This window comes from Rhamphochromis longiceps, linkage group LG18 (assembly GCF_057381845.1).
Source record: "Rhamphochromis longiceps isolate RC_006_pf linkage group LG18, R_longiceps_female_GT1.1, whole genome shotgun sequence".
Classification (NCBI taxonomy): Eukaryota; Metazoa; Chordata; class Actinopteri; order Cichliformes; family Cichlidae; genus Rhamphochromis; species Rhamphochromis longiceps.
Genome location: NC_140574.1, coordinates 15,374,514 through 15,386,650, shown reverse-complemented (window position 1 = coordinate 15,386,650; position 12,137 = coordinate 15,374,514). Strand labels below are relative to the sequence as shown.

At 38.1% G+C, this 12,137-nt stretch overlaps 1 long non-coding RNA gene across 2 annotated transcripts; it reads right to left on the bottom strand.

The window, feature by feature from the left end:
• Positions 1-2,743: 2,743 nt before the first annotated feature.
• LOC146647960 (uncharacterized) lies at positions 2,744-5,542 on the bottom strand. Of its 2 annotated transcripts, XR_014908633.1 has the most exons (6): positions 5,502-5,542; positions 5,249-5,380; positions 4,770-4,833; positions 4,259-4,411; positions 3,800-3,890; positions 2,744-3,205 (listed from the first exon to the last, which is right to left on the bottom strand). It is a non-coding gene; the product is annotated as an uncharacterized LOC146647960 (long non-coding RNA). The 2 variants fall into 2 exon arrangements; XR_014908632.1 differs by lacking the exons at positions 5,249-5,380; positions 5,502-5,542 and having other exon boundaries at positions 2,745-3,205; positions 4,770-5,138.
• Positions 5,543-12,137: the final 6,595 nt, after the last annotated feature.

The following is a 12,137-nucleotide window of genomic DNA, read 5'->3' as shown; positions in this document are numbered from 1 at the left end:
CTTCTTAACAGCCGAATCGATCTGTCAGCTTTCATTCTTCTACAGATCTTATACTGTGTTGTCAAGATAGCGGAAGTCAGGCACAAAGGGGAGTTTGAAAATTTGATTGATTGTCTGTCTTCCCTTGTGAGTAGTGAATTACCTCTGTTCACAAAATGAGCCCTCAGAAGTCATTTAGGCATCAATATGACTCCACATAGCAGGAAAATAATGGCTGTGTCAGTTTGACATTAACATAATTTTTATGCTCTACAACATTTGCGGTTTAATGTGAAGTGGTGAGGCTACAAACAGGTTGGTAAATAGAAACTCGCGAGCCTCACAAGCTTTTCCTCACCGTTGGGGTAACGTGTTCCAATTCAGAAATTAATTTCCTCTGGGAGCCGCACATTGAGCCAGGTGATATTATTAATCATGTAGTACCGTGTGTTGTATTGAAAGGTTGGTCAACAGCTTAACACTTTTACAGGCTGGATAATGTTACAGATCAACATTATGTTTCTGTTTACTTGCTTGAAAAGCTGCTGCCAGAGGAAGCGCTTGAACACAAGTGAGGTTTCTAAGTTGAAGGAAAGCACACAAAAACCTAACAGGAGCTATTTGTCAGTTGCAGACATGGTCAGACTGCCAGGCAGGCAAATGGCGGGCAGCAGGGATGCTGGTCAATAATTTATTTTTTGGGTTTCGGCCTTTTATATGTTGAATGTTGAACTTGAATACTTACTTTTTTTTCTTCTTTTTTTTAACTTTTTATTTTATTTATTTGAACAACTCACCTGTCCATTACACATACAGTTTCTTCAGAATAACAGAATACAAAGAGAGTCACAAACTCAAGACAGTGAAATTAGAAAGAAAAAGAAACAAACAAATATATATATGTATAAAAATATAAATACATATAGAATAATAATTAGAAAAATAAGATAAAGTAAAACAAAAGAAAAAAAGGAAACATGCCTGTGGCGTCAAACATTTCCATCGTTCATTTCACTTTTTTTTTTTTTTTGTATGCCCATCTCCATTCAGTTCAGTCTTTTTTTTCCCCCTTCCATTGTACGTCAACCATTTTCCCCAGTCCTTCAAAAAGCGTTCTTCCTTTAATTTCAGTTTATATGTAAGGTTCTCCATCTCCATAATGTCCTCCACAATTGCTACTCACTGCTGCTTTCCTGGTGTTTCTGTCTCAAGCCAGTTTTTGGTGATGGCCTTCTTTGCTGCCAAAAGAAGAATCTTAGCCAGGTAATGATCCTTTACATCTACAGTACCTTCCAAGTACCCTAGATACAAAATAAGGCAGGTTCTAGGAATTATATAACCTAATACATCACAGAGAGCCGAGTGAATTTTAACCCAGAAAGTGTGAATTTTTCTGCATTTCCAGAAAATGTGTGTATGGTCTGGTTCATCCCATCCACGCAGCCTCCAACATTGTTGTTGTGTATTGGTTTGTTTATTTTTAATCTTAGGTGTAATAAAATAGCGAATTTGATTTTTTCCAGATGAATTCTCTCCACATCAATGAGTGAGTTGTATTCTTATGTTCTTTCCATGTTTCATACCACACCCTCTCAGTGATTTCTTCACTCAACTCTCTTTCCCATTTTACTTTAACATATACAGTTGATTCCTGTCTTGATTCCATCAAACATTTGTATAGGGTAGACACTGTTTTTGGAATAACACTTTTATATGCCACACTGAAAAAAATATGTTGTTGGATTTACTTAATTCAATGGTGGACATTTGTTGCACACAGATGTTTTGCTTTGGCAGCAACTTAAACAATTGAGTTAAATTAACACAATTTATTCATGTTCAATAAACTTGTGCAATTTGTGTTGATAAAATGTGACTTAAACATGTTTTGATGAAGTAATTTGAGCTCTTGGAATATTTTAATCCTTCACAATTTTCTCACGTTATCCCAACACGATTCAATAACTTTTACCCAATACTACTTGGTCACTTAAATACTACATGTTATCTTCAAATTACATTTTGCTATTATATTCTAGTATCAAATACACAATTTTCAAATGGAGGCCTTATAACAGATTGTATTGTTCTCTTCCAAGATGGTTGCTGGCATCCACCAGTAACCTTTCAAAACAAAATGTCTAATTTCACTGCAGTAGGTAAAGAATTAAACTGACATTACTCCTCTACTGAATCTATATAAATCAACAGTTAAATAATGTCAGTTCTTCCGTGTTCTCTGGAATCAATCACAGCAAAGAAATTGGACTGTTTCTTTTGAAAAATGTTGGGAAAGAACAATACAAAACATTCTATTTAAGGCCTCTAACGTCAAGATTCAGTTAAACAACAATTATGACTAAACAATTTGAGGTAATGTTAGTTTCCATTAACATTAAATTAGGTTACTGAATTGGCAAACACCTTCCTATTAACACTACCCATTTTACCCCAATAACTAAAGAAATTAGCACTTGCAGGTCAAAACCTTTATTCAAGAGACGCAAAAATAACATTGATACAGTGACTGTCAAAAATTACAGCACTGATCATACTGTGACATCTTGGTTCAAAACAGCACACTTAGAAATATTCAACGTTCTTTACTTCAACTGAATGAAACTGAAAATACCATTTCACACGACCCATATGGGATATTTAGACTGTATAACTGTTCACGCTACATCTCTTCACTAGTAAAAGAAAGAAAAAATACAAAGAGAAATTTAAAAATGCTGCCAAACAGACAAACAGAACTTGTACAGAGCAAAAGGAAAAACAAACAACAACAAAAAACGGCTCGTCCTCATGGCAGTTGCAGAGTATATAAAAATGAACCCTGCGATCCGTTCCTGGAATTGAGCTTCAAAAATGCAGCAGAACAAGTGTGAGATTTAAATGTCCTCTCACCTAGAGCTGGTCACCTCACATGCATAACAGTGAGCTTCGTTGCAGGAGCAGTTTTGTCTTAGTTGTGAGCTTTTCTTGAGAGCTGAGTTGCATCCAACTCCATTACCACCCATTGAATCACCTCAAAAGTGTAGCAGAGTTGTGATGGGTAACTCATGTTGAAGGAATAAAAAAGGTCCAAACAGCATGGCTACTGCAAAGGTCACGTTATCCAGATCTTGAAGAACAACATCAGAAAAGTCATTGCCTGCCGCATCCTCTGGAGACAGATGTTCATTGTGGTTTTCTCAATCTGTGCAGTGGCCTCAGTCAAGTCCTGGTTAAACACAAAACATTTCTTTAAGATTCCTTTTTAAACTCATCTCTTTTGAATCTACCAGTTCTAATGTTAGAGTAATTTAAACCAATGCAAGCAACATAGTAAATAGCTATAGCCAAAGAGTGGCCTGCCATGCTGCCATTCATGGTCTAACAGAGTTTCTAAGAGAGGGTGAAAAACATAATAATTTCAAATGCTTTACATTAGTTTTTGTTAGAAAGACACTGGCCCATCAGAAATCCAGGTTATGTCACTCAGAAGATGTTAGAATTTAGACTTTCAGCCCCACAATTTGGTTAGCTGTTGGTCAGTTGGTCATTTTTTCAAACAAAAGCTAATATAAATATTGGTGGGATTTTCCTTTGTTCATTAGAATGACAAATTTAAAGTTTTTTCACACTGATGTGACCCCTAATACAGGGGTGGGGATGGGGCCTCAAGGGCCGGCGGCCGAGTTCACTACCAGGCCTCATGTGAACTTCAAATTATTAAAGAGGACTACTGGTCCTAACCAGTCCAATGAGGATCAAGTGGATAACTAAATGCATTTTTAAATGTTGCAAAGCCACAATCTACTCATAAAACACTCACCATGAACTCCTGCACCAAGATGTTGCAATTGTCTTTCACACAGATGCGGAGCACTTTGATGAGGGACTCCGAGCATTAATGTCATCCTTGACTATTATAACAAAGAAAACAGAGATTTGTGAACTTTTCAGTAGCACAGAAGAAAATGATCCCAGACAAAAACTCTTGACTTTTTAAACCAGTCAACATGCAACACCAGCATCTACAAAGCAATATCAAAAGTTCCTGTTTGACATCAACTTTATGGATATATAGTTTCCAGAACATTTATTTTTAAAAAAAAAGATAATTTTTTCTCAGTGGGCCAGTAAATGCATGACGAAAATTATGGCATCCTTTTAGTGGAATCATTACTCACAGGTAATAGTTGACTGTTTCAATGGATGTAGCATAAAAATCTTTTACTGACCTAATGCAATACATATACACTTTGTAGTTAAAGAATTTTAAAGTTCTTACTGTCATTATGGCAGCTACATCCTTTAGCTTTGTGCCCTGTTCCCCCGATCACTTTGCAAACACTTTCAGCAGACTGTCAGAGAAAAACTCAGCTCCGTCAGAAACCTTGACTGTAAAGGCATGGTTGGGATGCACTGGAATGCTGCATTTTATCTGAAATGACATAAAATTATTTTGAAATAACAGCAGGCACTGTGCTTGGTTAATCAGTAATGTTTTGTTGAATAAAAACTGTGTTTCCAGATCTTATGGGATTAAAAAAAATCCAAAGATGTTTGTTTCTGATTTGCAACCCAACAACCCACAAGTTACAACCTCATTTCAGTTCAAGTGTGCATTAATGCGAGTCCAGTAATCACCTTTCTGGCAATACATACAGGTATAAGTTAAACCTATGGCAGATTTTGGATCTCTCAGTTGTATTAATAGGGTGAGTATGCATGCACCTAATAATTATAAAAAACCTATTATAATTAAGTTACAGAAACGAAAATAGAATATACTTTCTTACCATAACACCTTGAACCCACAATCCATCAGCTGACTCCTGGTGAAATGCAGAATAGAGGTCATCTCTCAATGTGCAGCAAAAAAAACAAAAACAAAAGGACAGCAGGTGAGGGCAGGAGGGGTAGGGATGTAAGCTAGCATAATGCCGCTGATGATATTAGCTAAAGCTGTTCAATGTCCAAAATCTCACTAACACCACGGTGCAGTAAATACACAATGTAACTGAAGAGTCAGTTGACAAATCTATTCACACAGAAAACCAAATTATGTTATGAGTGCCTCGTAATTAGGTTTAATGTGATATTACGGCTCTTGTGCCAAAGACAAATTCAAATGAAAAAGCGCCAATTCTTTTTACAACAGATAAAACAGCAAATAAGCTAACGGCTCTTTTTTAGCATGTTACATGGCGACACTCTAGACGTTTAACTACATTTGGCTGAATTATGGTAAAAATGAATTCAAAAAATCAAGACATACCAAAAACGTAGAGTTGGCTGCTCGACTTGACTGAGATGGATGCCTTTTTTAAACCACGATCCAAAGCCCGCGAGATGAAATCACGCGTGGTTTCACGAGATTTAACGTTGCTATCTTATTGACTTACGTCACCTGAACATGATATGAACAATTTAATACACCCTTTCTGCATATCATGTAGTTTTTACACTATATAGTTACATTTAACTTTAAAACATGAGGCAATTGTGTTAAATGCATGCAAGATGCTTACATAAATCCAAGAGATGGCCAGTCCCTTTTTTTCAGTGCAGTATAATTATTTTTATAATAGGATGGATTTTGTCTTCCTCTATTTTTATGTTTTTATTAAAGTAATCTCTCACCTGTAAGTATCTGTAGAAATCCTTGTTTTTTAAGTTGTATTCCCGTTTTAATTCTTCAAAACTTTTAATTTCTCCTTTTTTGATTAATAAACAAATTGCTGTGATTCCCTTTTCATCCCAATTTTTAAAACCAAGATCCAATTTTCCTGGTCTAAATTCTTCATCGAAGGCTATCCATTTTAGCAAACCAAGCTCTTTGCCAATCCTGAACTCCTTTACTGTATCATACCAGACATTTAATGTAAAGGATATTATCGGGTTCCTATCTTGGTCTTTAGTTACGTATTCAGGGATCTTTTTCATACCCATGTTTGTTTGAATTGGGACATTGAGTGTGGAGAGCTCCACATCCTTCCAGCGAGCCCCATAATCATATGTTATCTGGCGTATCTGTGCAGCACGAAAATATTCTTTTAAATTAGGAAGCGACATTCCTCCTTTCTCCTTAGTAAGCTGTAAAGTAGTGTATCGTACCCTTGGCCGCTTGCCTTCCCAGACAAATCTAGATATATACTTATCCCATTCTGAGAATTGGGTTTGAGGTATGCTTATCGGAAGAGAGAGGAATAAATATAGCAATCGTGGTAAGATATTCATCTTTATCACATTTATCCTGTCACTAAATCCTAACAGATATGTATTCCATCTTTCCATATCCTGCCTTATCCTGTTATTTATATGTCCATAGTTACTTTGATATAGTTTGGCATAGTTTTTGGTTATATTTATACCTAAATATTTAAGGGTTTTTGCCTCCCACTTTATTTCCCATTCCTTAAAATTTTGAGTTGGTATACACCTGTCAGTTAACCTATTGCCAAAAGGACCAAGGTCATCATGACCAGCTGCACTGATACACAGAAGGCAGATCTGTTAGTGGCTGTTCTTACATTTTTGTTGAATCTAAAAAGCAACAATAAACTGTTCTTCTGTGAACTTTTCCATTAGGACTGACCTCTGTTGTCTGTACTGGAAAGCTATAAACTAACCAGACGCTACCGCTCCTGTGACATTTCAATCTCTGACATTTGAAGATAACGATTTTCTTTATTATATTCTTCAGACCATCCTGCGGTCAACAGTTAATGGTCAGGTGATGAGCAAATTTGGAGGCCTTCTCTCACCACAGCAGCAGTGATTCATCATCACATTTTTGGGTCCTTAAGGTCTATCGAGATTATTTATAGGAAGCAGAAATACCTGTACCAAATTTTATGACAATCCATCCAGGGGTAACTGAGATATTTCTGAGAGGATTCAATGTGGTGGTTTTAAGAATCTGCCAGTCTATTTTCAGGACAAAACAACTTTAGGCCTGATTATTTATTTACAGTTAGTGGTAGACTGCACATCAGGAGCACTGGTGGCCTGATAGTTATTTTAGCCCTGCTGTGAACTGTCAGCTTGTTCAGTGACATTGTAGCAAGCAGTATTGAGTTGACAGACCTCTCAGGGGTGACGGATGTGTGGAGACTGTTTGCTCTTCTGTGTGAGCAAACACAGCCTCTTCGCAGCCTCTTTCTCTGTTACTCTCTCTGGGAAAGACAGTCAACATGCACCCACTATATAGATAGATGATCCATAAAACAAGAAAAAGTACATTTGGAGGAGAAATGCACCAGTCAGAGACCAGGTCAGTCAAGAACACCTTAGCTACTAGCTAGTTAATTTGTTGTACAGCTGTTATACATTCATGGTTATAGACTCTCTTCACCCCTGTAAACCTATATGTTCATTTGCTATTGAAACATGAATTTCACTAAGCATTACTGATCAACTGATATAGCATTAATATTATGAAAAGGAATTCTTTAGGTTAAGATGATTCTGTAGTGAATCTCCGAAAACCAGTGTTGAGTTTGTCGGGTGACAAAGAAATGCTTTACTGTAATCACATGACATTTATCAGTAACACAGTAATGTAACGCGTTACTGTACTAAATTCAGTTGCAGTTACAGTTATGTCATTACAAAGGTTCTTCAGTTATCTGAATGCCAGGCAGATCGGTGTTAAAATTATTTTTATTTTGACTGCACAAAAGGACAAGAACATGACGGCAAACTGCATCCAGGACAGAAACAACTGCATTATAATGCTAACAGAACCTCCACTCTTAACAGATACCTACATGCTAATGTAAAGCTGACCCGAGCCCAGCAGCCAAAGTATGAACTTCAGCAGGTAACACCAGCAGTGATGTGACGCTCACTAAGATAGGGATTTGTGTGGAACTGTATCCACAGGTTCATATTCTTAACTGGTAATTATGTGACAATATGTTTCAGGCCATTTTATGGAGTAACAAGAAAGTAATGTAACAATAATGTAACAAATAAATAATAATTAAATACGTAACATACTGCATTGCATTTAGGAAAGGTAATAATCAATGTGATAGAACTTTTTAATCTAACACTGCTAATAACTGTAAAGAAGCCATAGGGTTAGATTATAAAATTGAGTGGCCTGGGATGATATCAAATTCCCAAGTTATTGTTTCAGTCGGCCCTGGGCTAACCATGCCGGAAGATCAAATCTTTTTTAAAAGGGAGACGTGATCTTATAAAATGAAAATACCAGAAAAATACTACAATATCCAGAATGTTAAATATGTATGTATGTTAAAGATTTAACATGTGTTCAATACTTAAGGGGCAAAAAAACAAAACCAAAACCTTTTCAGCATTTTTTTTTTCTTGCTTGTCCTCTAATCTTACCTGCAGGTAATCATTTTTACTAATTTTGCTAAGTTACTCACAACACAAGCCAATAACCTGTTCTTCATTTGTTTAATGACCAAAGAAAACAATGTTTCCAGAAGCTGTGCGGTACATTACAGCAACATCTCTACAGTATAGAGCAATGCATGGCTGGCACCAACAACATGATTAGAATCAAGGTTTTATTTACATTACTACCTCTGTTCAAAAGTTAGAATTAATCTCACTGCAGGCAGGATTCTTCAAAACCCTGAGAAATTCTGAAATCATTTGTCTGTTTCACTACAATCATTTCTTTAAACAAAGCGGCTCACATGTACATCTAAAGCTGAACATATTTCATCTCACAAGACAGTTCAAGCTGAACCCAAGCAGAATATATTTTTAAACCAGACAGACATAAAAAGTGTCAATGTCATGAGAATGTGTGCAAAACATTGCTGTGCAAAGGAAAGAATTAAAAAAATAATACCATGAAAAGTTTTCCATCAGTTAACCTCAGATAAACAGAAAAAGTTTAAAATACAAGTCTTTACGCTTCTTTTTATATAGGATGGCTCAGTGTCTTCTGTCTCTACATAATCCAAGATTTCACGATGATTTCGTGACGTTGGAGCTCTGCGGGCTCTGTGCTGCAGGATTTCTTGTTTTTCTTGTCAGTGAAGACCCGCTGAAAACCTTTCATGCCTCTGCCTGCATGTTTGAAGCTGTCAAGGCTGCACAATGATGGTGTGGTATAAGTAATGAAAATTTTATTAATGACTTTTGCCTTAATGGCTATACATACATGTGGAGGATTTTTAAAGAGCAATATGCAGCCATTCGGCAGAACTCGAACATGTTAAGATGTGTTTTAGAGCAGTGCTCACGTAAATAAATGGCCTCACAATGCACTCCATGCCATACCCTTTTTTTCTGTTCTAATTAGTGGGTGACACTTTCTTTAGTTGGCTGCTTTTTGTACAATTTGAATTGCAAATGGAGGACTAATTACTTGCTGCTAAAACAGTGCAGCTCAAATTGTTTCAACAAAACTCAAAGTGCTTTTTTTTTAGCACGAGTACAAACATTTTGACACACGGCTGCAAGATGCATGTTCTGCTGTGTTCTACTCTATTCTTGCAAGTATGTAATTAGCATCTACTAATGACCAGTATAATGTAAGGTTACATTATCTATAGCTGCATTAAGGTGGCCATGTAGTTCAACCTATGTTAGAAAAATCTTCCTGCATGTTTTTTCCCCCCTAATTAACAGCTTTACAGATTTATTAACTATGATAGGCTGCATTTCTATTGCCAGACAGCTGCTCTGTCATCAGCTTCTCCTTCAGAGTGCACTCTCACAATGGAGCAGGTCGTCTCCGCTGTCTGTCTGACAAGATCGTGCAAGGGTGTTTTTTTTTTCTGAGAAGATGTAACAACTGATACCACTAACGAAAAAAGTAGATGCAGTGGGCGAAATGTGGATGTGTGCTTATATTTGCCTGTGTGCATGCGTGCATGTTTCTATAGTGTTTGTGAATGCACAATTAAGTAAGGTGCGAATGTTTGTGCATGGGACACAAAAGCAAAGTAAACACTGTCTACACTTCACTGACTACAACCCCCGGTTTAGCCATCACACCACTCATCATACTGCCAGCAATGGAAACGATTCAGCTGGATTCAGTTGTTTTTAAACGAACAAAAAAGCACAGCTTTAACTTCTGTTGCCTCAAGAAACGATCTGATTCCCTTTTATTTTCACTTATAATACCATGGACGTATGTAGTAACCTGTAGTGAAGTATATAAAATTGATGAATCTTTGTGTGAGTCATGTGGATCTGGATCCACATGACTCACAAACTCACAAAACTGAACAGAAGTGAGATAAACTCATAATTTTTAAACAAACAGTTTGATATTTGAGGAGTTTTGCATATTTGCTGTCTTGCTTAGAGATTGATAAGAACCTTAACATGGCTGTATGATAAGAGAGCTGGTGAAAGCTGACAAATTTGGCGTTACAGTGGTCAGTGTACCGGTATGAGGCATTCAAGGCTGTTTGTTTAAACAGTGTTGTCAAATGTGTAATAACAAGTATACCTCGCTACGTGAAATTTGTGAGTCACCCCTCATTTCTTTATATTTTGCTCCCAAGGATTCAAGCATGAAAAAGCCACCTAACTCACTATTGTGTTAACACATAACAGATATTTTAGTAAAGAATCCATTTAAATCAAATCAAATCAAATCACTTTTTATTGTCACATCACATGTGCAGGCACACTGGCACAGCACATGCGAGTGAAATTCTTGTGTGCGAGCCCCACAAGCAACAGAGATGTGCAAACACAACAACACAAACGAGCAAAATACAAGAATGGCCAACCTGAAACTAATAAATATATGTACAATATATAATAGTGTATGCATTTCTGGATGTGTATACTAAATATTTTCCTACGTGTGTGTGTGTGTGTGTGTGTGTGTGTGTGTGTGTGTGTGTGTGTGTGTGTGTGTGTGTGTGTGTGTGTGTATACACATTTTTACAAATTAAATAGTAAAAAAATAAAATAAAATAAAATAATAATAATAATAATAATAATAAAATATATAAAATATACAGAGTTGAATATGTGCAAAACAAGTGGCATTTATATACAGTGTGGAGTGCATAATGTTGAAGTTCCAGTAGTGAAGCTGAGGTGTCTATGACGTGTTCAGCAGTCTGATGGCCTGATGGAAAAAGCTGTCTCTCAGTCTGCTGGTACGGGACCGGATGCTGCAGAACCTCCTTCCTGATGGAAGCAGTCTGAACAGTTTATGGCTGGGGTGACTGGAGTCCTTGATGATCCTCCCCGCTTTCCTCAGGCAGCGCTTCCTGTAGATGTCTTGGAGGGAGGGAAGCTCACCTCCAATTATCCGTTCAGAGCACCGCACTACTCGCTGGAGAGCTTTGCAGTTGTAGGCGGTGCTGTTGCCATACCAGGTGGTGATGCATCCAGTGAGGATGCTCTCAATGGCACAGCGATAGAAGGTCCTGAGGATGCGGGGGCTCATGCCGAATCTTTTCAGTCTCCTGAGAAAGAAGAGGCGCTGCTGCGCCTTCTTCACTGTTTTGTTTGTGTGTACTGACCACGTAAGATCCTCAGCCAGGTGTACGCCAAGGAACCGGAAGCTGCTCACTCTCTCCACAGCAGCGCCGTTGATGGTGATGGGGGTGTGTACTTCTCTGCACCTCCGGAAGTCCACTATCAACTCCTTTGTCTTTGCGACGTTGAGGGTGAGATGGTTGTCTTGACACCAGTGGGTCAGGGCGCTGACCTCCTCCCTGTAAGCTGTCTCATCACCGTTGGTGATAAGACCCACCACTGTAGTGTCGTCCGCAAACTTCACAATGATGTTGGAGCTGTTAGTGGCTGTGCAGTCGTAGGTGTAGAGTGAGTACAGGAGAGGGCTCAGTACACACCCCTGTGGAGCACCAGTGTTCAGTGTGATGGGGGATGAGGTGATGCTGCCCAGTCTGACCACCTGGCGTCTGTCAGACAGGAAGCTAAGGATCCAGCTGCAGAGGGAGCTGCTTAGTCCTAGATCCTGCAGTTTCCTGTCCAGCTTCGAGGGAACGATGGTATTGAATGCTGAGCTGTAATCTACAAACAGCATCCTCACATACGTGTCTCTCTTCTCCAGGTGTGACAGGGCAGTGTGTAGTGTCAGGGCTATGGCATCATCAGTGGACCTGTTGTGGCGGTATGCAAACTGTAGAGGGTCCAGTGAGTCGGGTAGTGCAGAGCAGATGAAGTCCCTGACCAGCTTC